This window comes from Cibotium barometz, chromosome 8 (genome assembly GCF_041138505.1).
Source record: "Cibotium barometz isolate CiBa-2024 chromosome 8, ASM4113850v1, whole genome shotgun sequence".
NCBI classification, from domain to species: domain Eukaryota; kingdom Viridiplantae; phylum Streptophyta; class Polypodiopsida; order Cyatheales; family Cibotiaceae; genus Cibotium; species Cibotium barometz.
Window position 1 is genome coordinate 2,684,968 of NC_141053.1, and position 23,033 is coordinate 2,708,000.

Here is a 23,033-nt window from a genome sequence, read left to right on the forward strand (position 1 = left end):
TATGTTTGTGAATTATTATGCCTTGAAGATCAAGGGCATTGTGGAATCCCTTACATCAATTGGTGTTTTTGTTGATAGGTGGAAGTGTGTCTATGTGGTCTCAGGCCACAATACAAGGCATTCAAGACGTCTATTCAAACTCGAGAGAACATTCCCAACTTCACAGATTTGGTATCAATGTTGATCATTGAAGAGAAGAATTTGTGTGAAGATCAACAGTCTTAACAAAACAAAAACAATTCAGAGCAACAAGCCTTCTACACACGAGTGTAGGTAGAGGATGACGTAGAGGTCATGGATGTGGCCAAGGTGGTGGCCAAACACGTAATCAAAATTATGGTCAGCAGACAGCAACAGTCCCAGGATTCGCAACAACAACACGCAGGTGGAAGAGGCCAGTTTAGAGGCAAGAGGGGGAGTTAAAGAGGTCGTGGTAATTAGCAAAGATAGCATAATGATACGCGAGGTTATTTTTACTGTGTGGTAAGTGTGGACAGGTGTAGCAGATTGCTATAAGAAGCAGAGTGACATGCAAAATGGAAAAGTGCAGCAAAACAACTATGCATCCTCTAGGAGGAATAATCAAGATAATGAGAGGTTGTTTGTTATGCAACATGTGGTTAATGTTGTGTCTGGAAATGATGTAGCAGCATGTAAGGATAATGTATGGTATGTTAATTTAGGTGCTTCGAGCCACGTGACAAGTCATGGTGAGTGGTTCAAGGAAATGAAGAGTCTGGAAAGACCAAGTTTTATTAAAACAGGGGATGACACTGCTCATCCGATTACCCATGTTGGAGATGTGCCATTGTCTATGCAAGATGGTAAGGTGAAGTACCTTGTAGATGTACTTCATGTTCTGAACATTACAAAGAATCTGGTTTCTATTGGCTAGATGATTGAGCAGGGTTTGCAAGTCTGGTTTAACCCTGATGGTTGTTATGTAGAAGACTTTAAAGATAAGTGCAGGTTGGTTGCAAAAGGTAACAAAGTGGACAGAATGTTTACATTGAATGTAAATATGCCTAAAGTGAGTGTTGCAATGTCTACAAATGGTTCATGAGTTGTTTCAGAGATACAAACATTTGGCATAAGAGAATTGGACATGTAAATGTGCAAAGAATGAAGTCTATGCAAACTAAAGAAATTGTGATAGGGTTGCCTAAGTTTAAAGTTGAAGGTATGCAGAAAGTATGTAAAGCATGTCAATTTGGAAAGAAAACAAAGAATGTATTTCCACAGGATAGAAATGTGAGCAAGAATGTACTAGATGTTGTGCATACAAATGTATGGAGTCCTACACGAAGACTATGTCTATGGGTGGCTACTACTGCAAGTACTACATAACATTCATTGATGACCACATGAGGAAAGTGTGGGTGTATTTCTTGAAGGAGAAGAGTGAAGTGTTCACTCATTTTCAGAATTTCAAAGTGATGGTGGCTGAAAAACAGACATAAAAGCATGTGAAGTGCCTAAGGTCAGATGGAGGGGGAGAATACTTCTCAAATGAGTTCTTTAAATTCTTGCGAAAGAATGGCATTCAGAGATAATTTACATGTAAATACACTCCGCAGCTAAATGGAGTTGCTGAGTGGAAAAATTGGCACATTGCAGAGATAGCACGGGCATTGATGGCAGAGAAGAATATGCCGCATAGCTATTGGGCTAAGGCTGTGTCTATAGCAGTTTATACCATGAACAAGACTCCTACTACAACCATACATGATGTAACGCCAGAGGAGAAGTTTACTAGCAGGAAACCTGATTTGTCTCATTTGAAAGTTTTTGGATTTATCGCATATGTGCATGTGCCAAATGAGTTGCGTACCAAGGTGGATCCAAAGGCAGAAAAATGTGTGTTGATTGGGTATTCCCTTGAGTAAATGGGATATAGATGCTATAATCCTACTACACATGAATTGAGGGTAAGTAGGGATATTATATTTGATGAGATGAGTAGCTAGTATGCTACTGAAAAAGATGTTATTGGGATTGATATAAGTGGAAACGTGGTTGCAGAATGCAAGTCAACAATCACAGTCATTGAGTGGACCAGGAGAGTCCTCATCCAGCAGTTCTGTTGATAGACTATGGAATGGTAGACTGTATCATAATACCAGTCCTGGAAATTTTATTGGTACATCACATAAAGGCAAAGAGAAAGTGGTTGATCCCTTTGGTACGTCTGATATTTCTGCAGGGCATTCTCTTGTTGATGGAGAGTCTAGTGGCTCGGAGATGAGCATTGATGAGGAGCTTGGGATTCTAGCAACAAACAATGAGGACACCTGGTGTGAAGAAGGCTATGGAAGCCATGAATGCAAAGTTACAAAGATCTGGAAGAGTCAAAAACCTTGTGCAGAGGTTGACTTATGATGGTTATGTGGCACATCACTATGCTTATATGGCAAAAGTTATGTAGGTTATAGAACCGACATGTTTTGATGAGGCTATTGGGAGAAAGCTATGGATGAGGAGATGGATGCATTGTATGGAAATGAGACTTGGGATTTGGTGCCATTGCCTAAAGGCAAAAAAGCTATTAGCTGTAAGTGGGTGTATAAGGTGAAATATAACAGTGATGGTAGCATAAGCAAGTACAAGGCTAGATTGGTAGCCAAAGGATATGCACAGACACATGGGATTGATTATGAGGAGACATTTGCCCCGGTTGCAAAGATGGCAACTGTGAGAGTTGTGATTGTGATAGCTGTAGATAAAGGCTAGTTTTTATATCAGGTGGATGTAAAAAACGTATTCTTGCATGATGGCAACTTGCAAGAAGAAGTGTATATGGATCAGCCACCTAGTTTTGAGGATATAGGTCACCCAAAGATTGTATGTAAGCTTCGTAAGGCTTTGTATGGGCTGAAGCAAGCTCCATGAGCATGGCACGACAAGATTGCTCAGTATCTTGTCACTATTGGTTTTCATATGGCAGATGCAGATGAGTATCTAGTTTTTACATCAGATGGATGTAAAAAACGTATTCTTGCATGGCAACTTATAAGAAGAAGTGTATATGGATCAGCCACCTGGTTTTGAGGATACAGGTCCCCCAAATCATGTATGTAAGCTTTGTAAGGCTCTGTATGGGCTAAAGAAAGCTCCATGAGCATGGCACGATAAGATTTCTGAGTATCTTGTCACTATTGGTTTTCATATGGCAGATGTAGATCACTCTTTGTATATGCACAAGAGTGATAAGGGTATTGTGATCATCTCACCATATTTGTAGATGGTCTTATTGTTGGGGGATGACAACTTCTTATTGTTGGGGATGACAACTTGGATGAGATTGAGCATGTGAAAATTCTTCTCAAAAGGAAGTTTGAGATGAAGGATTTGGGAGATCTCACTACTTTTTGGGAATTGAGGTCATTTACTTGAGGGTATTTGGCTATCACAAAGAGTATATATTGTACATGTTGTCTAAGTATGGGACGGCTGATTGTAAGTCAATCTCGGTGCCATTAGATCAAAATGGCAAGCTTAGTGTGGATGCAAGTTATGTGTTGGAGGATCCCACTATGTATAGGAAGATTGTGGGGAGTTTGATCTATGTCACGATCAACAGGCCAAATTTGAGCTACATTATTGGCTTAGAGAGCCAGTTTATGTAGGTTCCACGCAAACCAAATCTTGATAGTGTGCAATGCACACATTGGTATTTGAGGGCCATTATTGATTATGCATTGTTTTATGTAGCAGGTGTACCATTGGAGCTATATGGGTACACAGATACAGATTGGGCAGGTATCATCTCAAATAAGAGATCTACTAGTGGATTTTTATTTTCATTGGGGAGTGCTGTTGTGACATGGAGCAGCAAGAAGCAGCCCACAGTTACCTTGTGTTGAGTACAGAGGCAAAGTGCAAAGGAGCTGTGGTGGCAGCGTGTGAGGTAGCTTGGTCACATAAGCTACTTGCTAATTTGGGGTTGCATGTGGAGAGAAAGGTTGTCATATATTGTGACAATCTTAGCAGTATATAGTTAGCCAAGAACCTAGTTTTCCATGCGCGGACGAAACACAGTGAGGTACATTACCACTTCATCAAGGAGAGAGTCTTGGTAGTAGGCGACATCGACTTAGCCTACGTCAGCACACAGGATCAGGTCGTTGACATCTTCACGAAGGCCTTGGGAGCTGAGAAGCTCCCTAGATTTCTAGATATGTTTGGAGTTCATGAGCTAGAAGTTAAGCTTGAGGGGGAGTGTTGAGATGTCAAGCTCAAGATGAGCTGACACTCATGAGGTGCCTACATGACTATTCAACATATACATCATTGGCGGGTTTGGTAATTGGAACTAATATATCTTTGCGAGAGATTCTATAGCTAGAATACACCGACTAGTGCACACCTACCCACTCCTCTTAGCGTGTTCACATTATGGATTGCTTGTATATACTCTATTATGTGTGTTAGTCACTTTATCTTCTTTGTAGACCTCTTCTGTTGTGTGAAGAAGAAGAATTTTCAGCCTCTCACCTTGTGTGTTCTCTTCTAGGGTTTGTGTGTGTGTGTGTGTGTGCGTGTGTGTGTGTGTGTGTGCTTGCAAGAGCTCAATCTCTCTTCTCCTCTGCATCTTTTTAGATGAGAGGACTGAGGGAAAAACTCCTATCTACAGTAGCCTCATACGACTTGGAAGCCCTAACGACAGCAGCCGCCAAAGCCAAAGGAGTCCTAAAGAAAACTAAAAAAGATTCCAAAAAGAAAAATAAGAATAAGAGGAAGAAACCTCAGAATTTGATTCCAGAGAAGATGCCTCATATCAGAATCTAATCATCAGGAGTCGCGGATGCCAAAGCCCCCAAAAAAAAAGGCAGGTAGCAGGCAAAGGTAGACAAAGTTCAAGAAAAACTAAGGGCCACCCTAGCCAAGATTTCCAAAGGACATGCAGGATCCAAACTCAGACCAAATGCCTGATGCACGAGGTGCAACAATCAAGGGCACACAAAAGAGGAGTGCTAGTTAAGAGGCACACAGCAAGTATGCACAATTTATGGAAGGGAAAATCACTCTACAAAGACATGTTACTATAACATATAGAATAGGAACCTAAGGGTGGTGGAAAGGCAGCAAGCCCCCGTTGTTAACCAAGTCACCATAGGACCTCAAATCAACAGGACCATACAAAAGAGGAGGTGTAAGATTTGCGGGAGGTGGAAGATTCGGTCCAAGAGGGTCCTGTTTCTATTGCAATGGCTTGGTGCACAAGCAAAATGACTACCCCATATTTTAGCGCCATCAGTAGAAAGTGTAGGACACAAGGCCATCAAAGGAGGCAAACACAATAGGAAATGATGCAGCTATGAAAATGGTAAAAATAGACCATAGAGAAGGAAAGACAAAGCCATCAAAAGTAATGGCTGTGTGATGATCACAAGGACTTGTCTCAAGATCTCGATGGGCAAGAATGCCAAACCAGAATAGGGATAAAGGCTAGAGCAGTGGTGGGTAAGACAACCGTAAGTCTGTGACCAAATCACCAAATTAGTGCAAAGCGCACAAGGAGTGATGAGAACAATATAGGAAAGCCCGTGCCGCCTAGATAATTCTGAAGGAAATTTGGACATGATAAGCCTAATCAAGAAGAAAGAGGAGATTACAACAAGAAAGAATCCAGTCTACAATGAAAGAGCAATCAAAGGAATAACGCAAAAATGCCAATTGGAGCCAATTTTAGACTAGAGTAGCAGAAGTGTCACAAAGAAAGAAAAAAAAATCTGAAGAACATCAGGGATGGAAAACTGACAAGGGAAAGAAGAAAATCAGGAAGAAAAAAGACCATGTGGAGATAAAGATGAGCCCACTAGCAAGGAGAAATGCAGCAATTCCAGAAAGGAGTATGACTTATGGGAGAATCTCAACAAGATGAAATTGAATATCACTCTGGATAAAATGTTGAACCTAGTTCCCAACTACAAACAGAAGTTGTGCAGGCCATTATACCAAATGGAAAACTGGCACAAATGCCTTTCCAAGAACCAGAAAACCCGGTTGCAGAATGCAGGAATGTGGAAACTGTTCAGGCTGTGACACATCTATTCTAGAAGTTACCATCAAAATTAGAGGTGAGACAGTAACAAGAGTCATTCTGAATGGTGGGTGTCAGGGTAAACATAATATCAGATAGCCTGGCTAAAAGGCTAGGGATTACTGACATGCAGCCCACTCCATTCCAGATTCACATGGCTGACTAGAGAAGGGCCCGACTAGTCGGGATAATCAAGGGAGAATAAATAGAGGTGGAAGGATGTAGCTTCACTGTTGTGTTCATTGTCCTCAAGATGACTAAGATAGCAGGTACATATTGCATGCTCCTAGGAAGGTCTTGGATCCAAAGTGGAAGAATAAAGCATAATTGGGAGATGGACAAGATCACGATCAGAAGACGCAAAAAGAAGATATGCATCTTAGTAGTAGGAAGAGACAGGCTAAGCCTAGGAAACTGACCAATGCATGCAAAAGGCCTGAATTACCTAGAGGAGGTAGAAGATGATGAAGAAGATTAGATCTTGAAGGAGAACCCAGATATTCTTTCTCTGTTTGAAGTGGGCATAGAAAGAAGCATGCAAAGGTATGACCCAGAGGTCCTAGTATCTCACCCTAAGGTGATAGTCAATAAGCAAAGTCTGTGTCAGGAGGAAGAGGACACTCAAGATGATGGGGAAGAGCTACAGGAAGAATAGGACAAAGCCATGGTGGCTCTAAAACAAGAGGAAGTTGAGCTCAAGAAAAGAAATATCAGGGTGCAAGAAGACGAGCTTGAGGAGGTGAATCTAGGGGATGATCAGTACCCCAAAACACTCAAGATTAGTGCTACATTGAAATATCAGGGTGCAAGAAAAGAAATATCAGGGTGCAAGAAGACGAGCTTGAGGAGGTGAATCTAGGGGATGATCAGTACCCCAAAACACTCAAGATTAGTGCTACATTGAATCAAGAATTCAGAGGGAGGCTCCTTGAACTATTGAATTCCTATAAGGATGTCTTTGCTTAGAACTATTCTGGGATCAAAGGGATTGACCCCAATTTCTATCACCACAAAATTAACTTGAAGGAAGATGCAACCCCTATAGGACAGAGAAAATACAGGATGAGCCCGAACTACGCCAAGCAGGTAAAAGAAGAGATTGATAAATTGCTAAAAGTAGGGTTCATCTATCCTGTAGATCGAGTAGAATGGCTATCCCCAATAGTCATTGTTCCAAAAAAGAATGGGAAAATGAGGGTGTGCCTTGACTACCACAAGCTGAATGCTTCTACTATATCCAATCCATTTCCACTGCCTTTCATTGATTCCTTATTGGATGTAGTAGCAGGACATGAAACATATTCTTTCCTGGATGGATTTAGTGGGGGTAAAATCAAGTGCAAATGGCCCAAGAAGATTTTAAAAAAAACTACCTTCATAACAGAATGGGGAGTCTTCGCCTCCAATGTGATGACATTCGGGCTGAAAAATTCTCTTGTTACATTCCAGAGGATGGTGCAAGAAATATTCTATGAGTATCTGACCACCTTCATGAGGGTGTGTGGATGACTTCGGCATGGGAAGAAAGAAGAACACATTACACACCTCACAATGTACCTAGAAAAGTGAAAACGGCTAGACTGAGCCTAAACCCACCAGCCAAATGTGCCTTCGCTATAACCAATGGATCTCTCTTGGGACACAGTGTGTATACAGAAGAACTGGGGGTGGATCCGACCAAGGTTGTGGTCATTTTAAAGCTACAACCTCCCAAGATTGCCAAAGAGCTTGCAAGGTTTCTAGGACTAATCAAGTGGCACAGTAGGTTCATGAGGTTCCTAGCTAATGTGGCAGTGCCCTTATAAGCCTAATGGTGAAGGGTGCAGAATACAGCTAGTCCGTATCCTATCAAGAGGCATTTCGAAATCTGAAGAGGATACTGTCAGTCGTGCCCATCCTGCAGCAGTAGCCCGCCAACTATGACATGGTCTTCCATGTGTTTGTCACCGCCTCATATGTGGCCATTGGCAGTGCCCTGATGCAGGAAGCACAGGAGTGATGGTACAAACCAGTGTACTATGCAAGTAGGAGATTGTCCAAACCAAAAAAGAACTACTCCACCATAGAGAAAGAGTCACTGGGAATGATCTACTCCATCAAGAAGTTCATGCACTACTTGTTGGGTAAGATGTTTGAGTTTCATGTAGATCATAAAGCTCTCTTGTACTTCATAAACAAGCCAGACTTGGTAGGAAAATTGGCCAAATGGATGCTTTTGTTGTAGGAATTTGAGTTCAACATAAGGCACACCCCCAAGAACAAACATGCCAAACTTCTTGTCACACGACTAGAAATAGGAAAAGAACTCGACGAGGTGGAGAACGATTTTCCAGATGCACAACTTTTCCTCATAGAAGGAGAAAGGCCCAACTGGCATGATTAAATGCTACAATTCCTATCTAATCTATCCTTTCCAGAGTACATGTCGAGAGATCAGAGGAAGAAGCTGACTCTCCGAAGTAAGTCATTCATGATAGTGGTTGGGGAACTATACAAAATGGGCATTGACCGGATTCTTGAGAGATGTGTCCCCCGAGCACGAGTAGCAAGACATGTTAGAAAAAGCACATCAAGGTGTGAGCGGTGAGCATTATTCTAGAGAAGTCACGGAATTGAAGGTATTCTAGGCACGTCTATGGTGGCCAATTGCATTAAAAGATGCACATAAGTTCTCAAAGAGCGTGACATGTGCCAGAGGATGGGGAAACCAAGCGATGCAGACAGCATGCCCCATAATCCAGTCCTGCTACTTGAGCCATTCCAGAAATGGGATCTAGACTTCATCCGCCCATTCAAACCAGCTGTTCACAGGATAGGAAACAATACATTTTGGTGGCCCACTAATTATTGCACTAAATAGGTAGAGGCCAAGGCCCTTAGATATTGCAAGGCATCATCTGGCAAAGTTTATTTTTGAAACCATAATGACAAGATTCGGATGCCCTATAGAGATAGTCAGTATCAAGGAACCCATTTTATCAATGAAGTGATCAGGAAATTAACGAAGCATCACATGATAATACACAATAAAGTCAACAGTCTACTACCCAAGCCAATGGAGGCAAGCAGAGTCCACCAACAAGATCCTCAAGGGAATCCTAGTCAAGAGAGTAAATGAGAACAGGAACGATTAGGACACAAAATTGCACTCGGCATTATGGGCATTCTGGACATCCTATAGGAATGCAATAGAACTTACACCATTCAATATGGTGTATGGACTGGAAGCAGTAGTACCCATGGAATTACTAACACAGATTTTTAGGATAGCGGTGGCTGAAAGGCTCTCTCCAGAAGAATTAGAGATGAATATGATTGAACAGCTATACTGAAGCTTGATGAAAGAAGACTGCACAACGTATGGACAGCGAAAATTGTGCAAAAGAGAAGAAAGTTGCAAGTGGACAGGAACACAAAGTTCAAGATCTTTGAGGTAGGAGATGCAGTATTGTTGTTTACATCAAGAATGGGACCCCAGCCATGAAAATTGAAAATGAGATGGACGGGCCCATACAAGATCGTCCAGGAAACTGGGGATAGGAACTTTTGAGCTGGCAAACCTGGATGGTGAAAAACTCAAGAAGTTGGTAAATGGATACAGGCTAAAGCCCTACTATGGAAAGATGCCAGATGTTTAAGGGAGAAAGTGTCCAGAGGGGAATTAGAATCCTGATCCAGATAGAATCCGGGTCTAGCCAGGATCAAGAAAAAGGACATAATTTTGAAGATTTTAAAAATGCCAAAGAGAATAGCCCAAAATTAAATTCACCATGTGTAAATATGATAATAGTGTGTACAGATATAGAGGAGCCAGGTGGCAACAACGTGGTGCAAAAATGGGAAAGTCGAGGTTGCTACCACAAAAAGGGAAGCCTGGACATGTAAAAGCCATTAATGACATTAAAAAGAGCGCAGAAGGGATTGATGGTCAAAAATGAGGGAGATCTATGGCAATCATGGAAAGATGATGCAATTATGGTTGTCTTTGGGAAGGGTGCACCTCACAAAACGGTTGATTGCCTCTCCATCAAATGCATAGTTTCCAAATCAACTTTCAAAAAGCTACCTCACACTCTTGACCCTCTTCCTGCTTTCAACTCTCTTCCTGCTAAACCTGCTCACCTCTTTGCCTTCTCCCAATCCATCATAGTGTTCCTAAAGAAGAAGATATGGTGTTGGAGTTAAAGCCCCTATCCTCCATGATATACAAGGAGGTGGACAAACATGCACAATGGCTAGACAGGATGGGCCTCAAAGTGTTCGCAGGGCTACCATGGGAAGAGTTGTAGAGTAGAACTACAAAGTAGCAGAGCAGCTACAGAAGACCGACACAATCACACTCCCGTTAGGGGAGAAGAGGACCTTCGATCCCCAGTACGTGACGGAGGTGTTCAAGTTACCCAGTAGAAGGCGAGAGCGAGATCAAGGCAGCAGATGATGATGATCTCGTGAAGGAATTTGGGCCTCTAGAAGGAAGAGCAAAGGAATTTAAGATCACAGGAATGCTTGATGATTGAGGATCGACAAAAGCATATGCGCTTTGTGGTAGAGATTATCAATCTCACCCATAGTGGCCATACTGCATGTCAAGAAAACCTTATGGATTGGTAAAGGCAGTAGAAGCACGAACAAAAGTGGTGTGGGCGGAGGTTCTATACAACCACATCAAGGATTAGATTAGCAAGGTCAGTTGCCTACACACAAAGACAAAGATTGGCCCTTACATTATTGCATTAATCCAAACACAGGTGGGAGTTAGGCAAGAGGAAAAGATGAAGGAAGAAGAAGCAAGCCATAAGAAAAGCTTAGAGCATGAGATGGAATCGGCTACAAAGAGAGGAGCTCAGGACAGATGCCTTCTAGAAAGAAGAGGGCATTCGAGTTTGGTGAGAAGAAGAATGGGAAGAAAGGAAAGAAATGAGCAAAGGAAAAGAGTAACAGGGAACTAAAAGAGGACTTTGCCAGAATCAAAAAGTCCATTCTCTCGCAGAACCTCATGGAACAGCAGTAGGAAGTACCCCCAACACAATGTCTACAGGTACAGGAGGAGAGCACCACAATGTCTACAATGTCTACAGATACAGGAGGAGAGCACCACCCAAGAAACTCTACACCTAGGACAAGAACAAAAGGGCATCATGGTGATGTATCCCATCCACCTTGAGAATTCACAGGCAGAGCCCCTATAACCTATCCTAGAACAGCAATAGGAAGTACCCCCAACACAATGTCTGCAGATATACAAGAGGAGAGCACCACCCAAGAAACTCTACACCTGGGACAAGAACAGAAGGGCATCATGGTGGCGTAGCCCATCCACCTTGAGAATTCATAGGCGGAGTCCCTAAAACCTATCCTACCAGTTTTCCAGAAAGTATTAACACAGGCTGGGTACAAGGGATCCTAAACTACCTACTACAGAGGTGCATGATGAATGGGGCAAAGGAGATAACCACGTTGCAAGCTAAAGTAAGGTAGAAGGAGGCCTCCATTGAAGAGTTAAGAAGCCAACATGCACCACGCTCTAGGAGGAGCTAAGAAGAAGAAGGACAAAAGTGGCCCAGATGGAGGAAATGAAAAGACAATTAGCAAAACTCTAGAGGGTGAACGAAGAAACAAAACAAGAGATGGTTGTACTATCGGAAGCCCTAGTCCAGATAGAACAAACAAACAGGAGGCTACAAGAAGAGGTGGAAAAACCAAGCTAGGGCCGAAGGATAGGTGACCGTGATCAGAGGAGAACATTTGAAGATTATAGGAGAAGTCCAAGCCAGGGTGCAACAGACAAGGATAACGTAGAACTGGCCAAGGCAAAAGCTCGGTTGGCTGTGCTAGATGCAGAAGATTTTCCGTCAAAAGTTTATAAGCTCGAGGCAAATAAGATGGAGAAATGGGAGAACCACACTATAGAGGACATAAAGGAGGTGTGGGAGGAATATTTAAGGAAGCTGACAATGGCCATACAAGCCCCCGCACCTACCTGTAAATGAATGGCTCCCCTCTAGATGACTCAAGATAGGAATCTAAACGGAGGATCCAAAAATCCGGATATTACAAAACCAGCAGGAACATGCCTGAGCTCTAGGGAGACTGCTGGAAATAAGCAGAAGGGCATAGAGGTAGGACACAGTAGGGGGGAGAGTCCACTACTACAAAGAAAGAGATGCAAGCAAGGATTAAGCAACTAGAAACAGAGGTAGAGGGCTGGAAAAAGTGGTTCACACTTTTGAAAGAGAGTATCAAGAAATCGACCAAGCACTCCGACCAAGAAATCTACAAAGGAACATCAATGGACATTATCCCGCATGACGAGATATGAGAGCATGCTTGGGCAACAACTAAAAGGCTAGAAGAGAGAGCTAAGGATGAAGCGGCCTTGAGGGCCCAGCTTGAAGAGTACAGAGAGGACTCGTGAAAGAATACAAAGAATAGCAAAGACAAGATGGGGCGACGATCAAGGCCCTAAAGAAGGAGGCAGGAACAGCTGGAACCCGGGTCACAAGAGCAAAAGGGGGAAAGATGACAGTTAATGAGCTGAGCATCGCTCTGACGATAGCTCATGTCGATCTAAAAAAGAAGCAGGAACAGCTAGACATTATGAAAAAAGCTCACACCACGAAGGTGAGAAACAAAGAAAAAATGAGGAGCCGGCAAAAAGAGAGAAAGCAAAAAAAAGGAGGAAATACAGAAAAGACTCCAGGAAGAAGGGAAGAATGGAAGTAAGGAATTCAAGGAGATAGTCCTCAAACACATGAGGAGTCTCATCCAAGCTGCAAAACAAGCAAGAGCAGTGCAACCATCCAATTGGAATGAAATTGCACTATTTATGAACCATTTGGACGAGAGGGTGGAGAAGCAAGGGCAGATCAGCTCACAAGTAGGGGATTCAACACGCACGAGGAGCCCCTCATCCGGATCTCGGGTTGTACGAGGAACTGGGGGAATCTTGTGACTCACGGACCCAAGTGAGGAAGCAACAGCTCATGCACAAGGTAGCCAGTGCCCCTCACCAATGGAGATTCCTAGCAAAAGAAGAGACAACAACCCTTCCGGAACCAACAAGCAGACCACCCTATGGGTGTGGAAGTGGAGCCAAGGAGAAAGAAGGAGGCCAAAACAACCTGAGTAGACGGTATTCAAAAATGTTGCCATCCTCCCAGAGCTAACAGAGCCACATGCTTTTTCTACGGGGTTGGCCATCAAGGCAATGGAAAGGGTCATGAAGAAGTACCCCTATGCCAAGCCCATCGAAGTGCAATCCCATAGGGCAGATGAAAGGACAGAGGTTGGCCATGCGGGAGTAAGCAGGAGGAGGAGGGCTTACGAGCGTAGGTATAGCCTAGACAAACCAATTAAATTTGTCTCTGGGGGCCTTGCCACAGAAGAAGGACCAGAAGAAGGGGGCTACAATAAGCCTTAAGAATAAAATTCGGATTCTAGAAATGAAATTTTTGAATTTTCAGAGGAAGTTAATAGTCGGAGGCCAAAGCAAGGAATTATGTGGGCTTCACTTCTTGCGTAGCATCCACCCTGATCGCCAAGTGTTGGTGGCCACCGCAGTAGTGGACTACTGCCAAGCATATCCATTGGGCAACAGCTCTAGATCTTTTCTTGTAACAACCTTGTAACTATTCTTGCCAACAGGTAGTACAAGTGAATGTAAAAGAAAAGGAGAGCATGTGGCAATATACGAGCTAAGCCTTACTCACTAATAGAGTGATTTTTGGCATCATCTTCATCTGTAGTTCTATGCAAACCTGTTTGATTCTCAAGTTGTGTCATGGCTCTCACTATTTTGAACATCTTTTAACTTATGTCTATGTCCACAGTCAATCTTGTCTAAAAGCAACTCCCTTCCAAAGATAGGATTAGGAGCCATGCTGAGAATCTCTCTAGATACAAGAACTAGCCACGGCCCTATTGTAACTACCCTTAACCTAGGCAAATCGGTGGTGAAACACACTAGCATTGGCTTATCCTATTGGGCAGACAATAGTATTAGTCGTGTATCCTCCGAAGCTAACTAGGTGGTCCGGAAACCATACACATTCTAGGTCTCGACCGTTGGACTCTGACACCATCGCTCAGTTTTGGGGTTCTGAATAGAACCAACTGAGATCCCTTTGGCCGTGCGGGGCACGGGAAGGCTCCTTCCCGCTTCTCAGCTTGTAAGCAAACCATATTAGGCGTGACAGGAGGGAGGAAAAAACTGACGAAACCCTAGCTTAGCTTTTGTACATTCATAGGTTCAGACTCTCCCTTCCTTTTTCCCTTTCATCATCATGACATCTTCCTTGAACCGCCCCTCTGTTTGCTTTTTTTAACTTTAAGCTCTTTTTAAAACTTGGCATACACTACTACTACTACGGTTCTCTAGATTCTGAGAAGTTGACTCTTCACACTAACTAGCAGGTCACTTTTCTTGATCTATAGTGAATTTCAAGCTCTTTTTGAAACTTGGCATACACTACTACTACTACTACTACTACTACTACTACTACTACTACTACTACTACTACTACTACTACTACTACTACTACTACTACTACTACTACTACTACTACTACTACTACTACTACTACTACTACTACTACTACTACTACTACTACTACTACGGTTCTCTAGATTCTGAGAAGTTGACTCCTCGCACTAACTAACAGCTCACTTTTCTTTATCTATAGTGAATTTCAACATGCAATGTCAATATCCTACTCCCTCCATGTATCCACTAACTCACACCCGGACTCACGACATGCAGGGAGCACGCGTCCCCTTGGTGCTAACGTGCCTCCTCGCATTGTACTGAGTCACACACACATCATGATGAGTCAGGGATTAATTGCCTACTTACTTTGCTAAAATTACAAATTTTAACTCAATGAAAGCCCAGATTTATGCAAAACAAAAGACACATTACATTGTATTTCAATCATTTCAACCAACAATGGAAATTTTCTTGGGAACAATAGTTATATATATATATATATATAATTCCAAAAATAGCTTTACATCAAAACCCAGTTACAAGATCATGTCCCCACAAACTCTACATGCCATATTACAAACTCCACAGATCATCGGGATCAAATGGAGGTGGTGATGGAGTTGGGGCTGGGGCTGGGGCTGAGGGTTTTATCGCGTTGTTAATTAGGCTCTCGATTTCTTGAACCCAAAACTCATTTACGCCCCAACTAGTTCATAGATCTCTAGGTTTGGAACCTACACAAAATCAACGAGGCATAAGTTAAGTCTGCATAAAAAGTATCTTAATGATGTAAGAATATTGCAACTTTATAGAGCACATACATGTCATGGTAACCCCAATAGCCTATGAACCAGTATCTTAACATTCAAGCAAACCCTCCATCCACATGTGTGGCTATCAAGTTGCAAAGGGCACTTGAATTTCCTTGATTTTGTAACCCACGAATACATCTTATGTAAGCACCTCGAGTCCCATGACCAATTTCTCTAGGCACCTAAATATACAATGTAGTAAGGTCAACATACCTACAAATTTTATACTAAAGATCAACTAAATTAAATAGACACTTACTTTTGTATTGTTCCATGGCACCCTTCAGTTGAGTTGGCTAGTAGGAATTTCCTCTGCATCATGTCCACAATCATGAGACTCCAGTGGGCTCTTGTAAGTTTGAGTGAATCTTGAAGACCCATCACTAAACCCAAAATAATACATTACTCATATGGTATTTATGAATTGACACTTACCCCTCATTGTAACCCAATATAATGAGTCGAGCAGAGTCTAAATTCACCCATCGTAACCACTAAAGTATGCCTAGGTAGGAATAGCTATCCAAAAGCACAGTTGTCTCGTTTGACAATAGAGAATCTATAATATTAACTTCATTCTATTGCAGTAATGGCGCGTTGGCTACAATAGTACTGCACAAACAAAAAATATATAGATCCATACCCTACATATAACAAAAAATATATAGATCCATACCCTACATAATAATAAAAAAAGCCCTTATAACTCAAAAAAAAATCAACTTACCAAATAATAGTAAGCATGATGATGTCCTGTTCACTTCCCTCAAAGAATTCAACAACCCTATAGTGTCATTGGTATCAAGCTTGAACCACCACCTTTCCTGATACATTATGAAGGCAGCTTACCAGACGGGGCCAAAAATAGTGATGTCCCAACAGTTGGATCTATGCAACTCTGCACAAGCCTCGTGAGAGGGCCCACAAGCCTCCTCCTTTGCCTACTGGGACCACAAGCCTCGTGAGAGGGCCCACAAGCCTCCTCCTTTGCCTACTGGGACCGAGATCACCGGCTTAACTATTGGGGCTACTTCCCTAGAAGAACTGAGATGAGTGTCCCTTCTATGCATAGGTCCTTAAAAAACTTTCTCAATTGCAACCTCATTTGCGAGGCCTTCTCTCAAAAGAGGCGACAGCTCAAGAAGGATACTCTTCCTTTTTGGGTCTCAAATTGAAAGGATATCGAGGACCTGGTCATACATGTACTTAATCTGCCTTAGAGACCTTAAGTCCCTATTAAAAATAGTCACACGGTGTGTATGTGCTACCATGTAAGCATAGTCTAGAAAAAACTCTACAAAAAAGTCTTTAGTCTTGCAAACTGAAGGCAGCCAGGTGTCGACACCTGCCATTTAACGTTAAGACTGGTGTCCTTGAAATTTTGTGTTACTACCCTCTGGAATGGGGATTTTGCAATAGCCGATTGCATGTACTTCTATGCCCACTTGATCTCTCTAGGGACACAGGTATACTTCTATAGCCTACTCTGTCTCTGTGCTTACATCATCATCCTTGCCAATTTATCGCTCCCTTGCAAATCTGTTATTCCTTGTTTGCTGATTTGTCAACCCTATGAATACTAGACTTTGTGGCAAGCCATCTTTGAAACTCGCAAGAAGAAAAAAAGTAAGGAGAAACATAAGCAAGCAAGAAGAGAAAAAGTAACGAGAGAAACGTAAGCAAGCAGAAAAACAAGAAGGCAAAAGTGCGAGGGGGAGGGCCACCTGAGCTATTTTCTTTTCAAAGAAAAGGCGGGGGGTACCCGAGCTATTAATGCGATAGTATATGGATATGTTTAATGCAAGTATGCGAGCATTAAATGCAATGCATGATCAGTCTTTTTAATCACGACCTTGCAACCATGTGTCACATTATCATGTATGACTCGAACATATGGTGGCAAGGAGGATTTATACAATCATGCACTTATAATTAAAGGAACTTGACGGATATGCAAGTGCATTCATATTGGACACATTTTGTGCATGCATGCCTCTAGGCTATATATATATATATATAGACTTCCCTCTTTGTTTTGCACTCTTTGTTTTAGATGGAGAAGTGTGGAAAGAGCAAAGCAACCAGTGCAAACATGCTCTACACCTTCAAAGCAAGGAGTCCGACATTGCAACAATGTTCAACTATGATTTTCCTCTCGATGAGATTATTGTATTGGCACAGGAGCAAATTGTTGAGAAAGAGTAGGAATTTTGAAATCTCACATCGGGCGAAGTGATTATTAATTCTATGAAGTTTTTACATATCAGTGACTTCAAAATATCTAACTCCCATGGTTTTAGTCAGAAGGTTAATAGGGATCTTCTCAAGGTGCCATAGACTTTCAAGATGGTGTCCCCATCCATTGGTGCAAGTGTCGACTCGTCATGTATGAATATGATCTGCTTTTCTTCTTACACATTTTGCTGGATGATGATTGCAATAAATATGTTAATGATGAGGTCGAGAAAGAAGCAGTTGAGGTGGAAAAAGATAAAGATGAACCTTTCAAAGTAGAGGAAGAAATGTATGAGGCAGAGGAGGAAAGTGAGAGCCAAATGTTTGATATTGACCAGCTTAGGTGTGAAACTTTGCCAGTTTTTCAAGAAGACTGCAATGAGTCTGTCTCATCGAGGAAGTGGACGTTGTCCCCACTCTAGCTCTTCCATTGATTCCTATAGGAGGCCACCGCTATGTTTTGATATCTAATCTTCAATAACTTTTTGATCTTAGGGAAGGCTATTGTCTTGGGATCATTGCCCAAAATCTTGAACAAGAGCTAGATTTTGTTTTTGATGAAGAGGATGATAAATATATATCCCTTCACCTCCATAGTGATGATCAATTTCATTCGACCTCGGCGGATGCATTATCAATGATATTTCAGGATGCTGCTAACGATGAGGAAGCAAGTCTCCCCATAAAAGAATAATTTCAAAAGACTCAAAAGAGACTCAACATTTCAAACATGGGAAGGAATTTGGAGCAAGGAGAGTCCCCTAGGGGAAAAGAGACGGTAACCAGCATCAACCTCTGGCATGATAATCTAGTTACTAGTGATGAAAATCAAAAGGTGAGTGTTTATCATCCCTATCTCTAGCGCATAAGAAGAACCAGCCACCCCTTGCACACTGAGAAGTTCATACTACTTGCCATATGCAACGTATTCATTATCGGCTGGTGTCAAGGATCCCAGGGTGCTAAGGGATTATGGAAAGCATGAGTTACTTAGAAATGAGTTATGGAAAGCAACGTTACTTACTTGCCATATGCAACATATTCATTATCGGCTGGTTTCAAGGATCCCAGGGTGCTATGGGATTATGGAAAGCATGAGTTACTTAGAAATGGAAGGCAAAGGTTTGATCAAAGGAACCAACTTGAGGGAAATGTAGATGATCGGCCTTCTTCAAAAAGGATTAAGCTTAACAATGTAATGCTACAAAGGAATGCAATAGTCTTTAAACTTCTGAAAGTTAATGTCAATATTTACATTGTAATACATTCTCAATACAGTTTTCCATCTTTTTGGCACCTGTTGTTAAACATTATCGAGATAGTTTTCCATCTTTTTCCATCAATACAATTAATATTTTTGCGATTGTAATGTTGTCTTCTTGTATTCAAAGAAGTGAAATTATAATCTAGTTCCAACCTTTCTACCATCTAACTTAAAGTAGAAATTTTGAGGGGGATCATGACACATCATTTGAATCTCTTGTCTAAGGAAACTCATTGGCTGATGGCTCTCTACGTTGATGATTGGCTCATGACCCTGCCAATGAATTACTACATCCTTGCACTCTCATTGGTTTGGCCTTTCTTTTTTTATATTTAGTTAGAGGACCCATTTGAGAGTCTAAATTTCTCCTAATGACAGAAAAAATTTATCCGGAATCACTACAACGCAAGAAGGTTGTGTCTCTGCATGTAGAGATAGGCCACTCCGCATTGTGGTGATTTTACCTTAATACACATAAATAACTTATCCAGAATCACCACATCATGATAAGGCACCACTACCACATATCTATCACATATGCATGAGCATTTAATGCACCACTGCCACACATCTATGTCACACGTGTAGAAACTTGCCCATGTCATCATTCTCCCACTTGTCATGTGCAAATGTATTGTCTATGTGACACAATACTACTATCATCATGCAACTGTACACCACTATTTCTATGTAGATTTGTTTATTTATACCCCATGTTTGGCAATGCATACACTTCTTCTTCGCTCCCTCAATGTAACATTTCACTCCCCTATCTCAGAGTGCGCTTATCCTTTGTCTCCACGCTTCTTGTGCTATCAAATCTTTTCCCCCTCTCTCGGTAAGGCATTCACCCTAAACCCTTATACTATATTCAAAATCTTATGTTTTTGAAATGTTATTCCTTTACTGTCTTTCAAATCACCACAAACATGATTAGGGTTGACTCCGTGCACATTAAAATGGTCTATCCGTGTTGTGGTGATTATATCTTAGTACACAAATTAATTCATTCAGAATATCTATTTTTTTTTATTTCATAAGAATTGATAATGTTGCAGGCATGTAGAAATGGCCTAATCGAATCATCACAATATGCGATAGGGCTGTCTCCATGCACGTAGAAATGGTCTATTCGTGTTGTGGTGATTCTATCTTAATACACAAAAATACTTCATCCAGAATATCATTTTTTAAGACAAACCTTAAAATTTATATTAAGCTAAAAGGGGGGAGAAACCAATCCAATAGACTAAATACAAAGAAGCTTTTTTTTTCACAGAGAAACTTAACTCCTTATCAACATTGTAGATTCACAGAGAAGCCTGAACCATAATGAGGTCCGTGATATAATACATTAATTCTTCATCTCTATTCGTAGTTGCCATTAGTTCCCTCTTCTTGTAAATCAGCTTTGACTCTGTAACTCTAATTTCTTCCATGGTATTATCTCCATCATCATCCATCTTATCCACCAAAAATGCATTTAATTCTTCTATCTCAACCTAGCAACAGTTCCATCATATCCTTTACTGCACTCTGCATCTGCAGAATTAAGAGCTATTCAATCCCTATGTGGAGCATATCAAATTGTTTTTTTTAATAGCATCATATTTCTACTAATCCATGCATTCCACAAAAAGGCTGGTCTGATTACATTCCAAATTTTAATAGAACACCCATTAGCTTCCCCCAATAGGAGCTCTTTCCAGTTAAGCTCTTGTGGATGATTGGGATATATGCATTATTGTAAAAAGAATAGCATCAGTTTGACTTTCTAGAAAGAGATGAAGAGATGAGGAATAGTTTCTTGCAAGAGATGAAGAGATGAGGAATAGTTTCTTGCAAGAGATGAAGAGATGAGGAATAGTTTCTCGCAAGAGATAAAGAGATGAAAGATAACGCCGGTTTGACTTTTTGGCAAAAGATGAAGAGATGGAAGGATAGCGCGCTGGTTGACATGAGATTTTAGGAGGAATATATTTTGACTAGATATGCATGAGTCGATGGCTCTTGTTCCAACTTAAATTCCATTTCTACACCTCTAGGCCACCAGTTTGACCTAATAGAGCCTTTGGGAACATCAGCCGAGGGGCGGGGTCCATTCAATAGAGACCTATAAAAGCTCGAGAGGAGTTGTAAACTTGAAGCCAATCTTGCAACATTTCAATGGGCAAAGAGAAAGAAAGTTTACTGCAGTAGCATGACAAGCCGCCCGCCGCCCCCGCTGACTTCCTTCTCCCCCATGAAAACATTTCTTTCTAATAATGAAGACATGTGGTTCTTGCTAAAGTGGAATGGAAGAGTACCGGAGAGGATTGGATATTAGAGGGACTTCCAAAAACACGGCCATCTGTATAAGAGAGTCACCTTGACACGTGCCATGCCAAGGGTCCTATTCGCCATGACTAGAAGGGGTGGCATTGAAGCAACTTGTGTGATGGCATGTTTCAGAGTCTGAGGAAGCCTTTAGTCATGGCCTATGTACCCCCATCCAAGTGAGGCCCTGTTGGCATCAGCAAACGGGGGAGCGCCTGGTAGTCTCCCTAAGGGGAAGCAGGTGCAGGAATAATGTGACAATATGATTTTGGTTTGGATATTGCTGGAGAACATGATGAATCCTAATCAGAGTAAGTCTTATTGGATAGCTCTGTCTCATCCTCCCTTCTCTCATGACACCTCTTAATTTTGTTGTTCTCGCTACTTGGTTCCAGAATATCTATTTTTGTTATTTCATAATTTTTATACTATTACTTTCTCACAAATCACCATAACACGATAGTGCTCCTTCCGTATGGGAGAAACAACCTATTCATATTATGGTGATTTATATAGAACTTCTCCTTTTTTTTTAATCCATTACTGCCTTTTACGAGGTGGTTTCAAATGGCCCAAACAAAAAAGACTGCTAGGAGGGCAACCGGTGGCCCCAGTCTTGGAAAGAAGATGGGCATCCTCACTGGCTAGCAACCCACTTTGTGCTTCTCTAGCTCTTCCTTATCCTTTACAAGTCTTTTGAGTGTTTTGTTGGCCCCATAAAGCATGCTTGACTATTTGTCCCTACTGGTCTTTGCCTCATCTAAGGCATCTTTTACCATGATTACTCTGTATATACTCTCTTGTAATGTTACAAGTGCTATTTGGAGCATGTGAGTAACTACATTGACATTTTCACTTGAAGCCACCATCGTTGTTAGCATACTACTAAATGTGTGTGTAGATATAAATTCTAAACCTTGATCAAGGCTATATATCCTACCTTCACTGAAGCTAGGTTGGTGATTCTCTTGAAATCTAAATTCTTCATTTATATGCTCTGACACACAGATGAATCAAGATGGTGGTGGTTGTGTGAAGGTGAACTGTGCCGAGCATTGAGGTGCATCATTGTTATTTTCACATGCCTAGCTGAACATGGGAGCATGGGAACATGCTCTAGTGGGGCAAGGGTTAGGTCTAACCTTGGGTTGAGGTTAGGGTCAGGCAACCAAGGTTCACACATGAAAATGGAGAGTCGAGAGTCACTTGAGGGCCCTCCTATATAATAGGGGCATGGGGCATTCTTAATAAGGGATGTTCTCTTGTGTAGAGCACTGTGTCTACTCTCTTTCCATTTCAAGCTAGAGCCAAGTGCTACTGGAGTGAATTCATATCTCTTGGTGGTATAGGACACTAAGGTAACATATGTGATACTTCATTGTATATATGTGTGCACCCTTGGGCTTGGGGGTGGTTGGGTGGTTGAGTATATGCCTGGTTCATGCATGTTATGCATGGTTATTAACTAGAGAGACCTTTAGGGTATTATATACTCAACCACCCAACCACCCCCAAGCCCAAGTGTTCACACATATGTACAATGAAGTATCACATATCTTACCTTAGTGTCCCATACCACCAAGAGATATGACTTCACTCCAGTAGCACTTGGCTCTAGCTTGAAATGGAAAGAGAGTAGACACAATGCTCTACACAAGAGAACACCCCTTAAGAATGCCCCATGCTCCTATTACATAGGAGGGCCCTCAAGTGACTCTTGACTCTCCATTTTCATGTGTGACCCTTGGTTGCCTGACCCTAACCTCAACCCAAGGTTAGACCTAACCCTTGCCCCACTAGAGCATGTTCCCATGCTCCCATGTTCACATGCCTAGGGTGGGTTAGCCTCCTAGTATATGCACATATAATGTGCACATA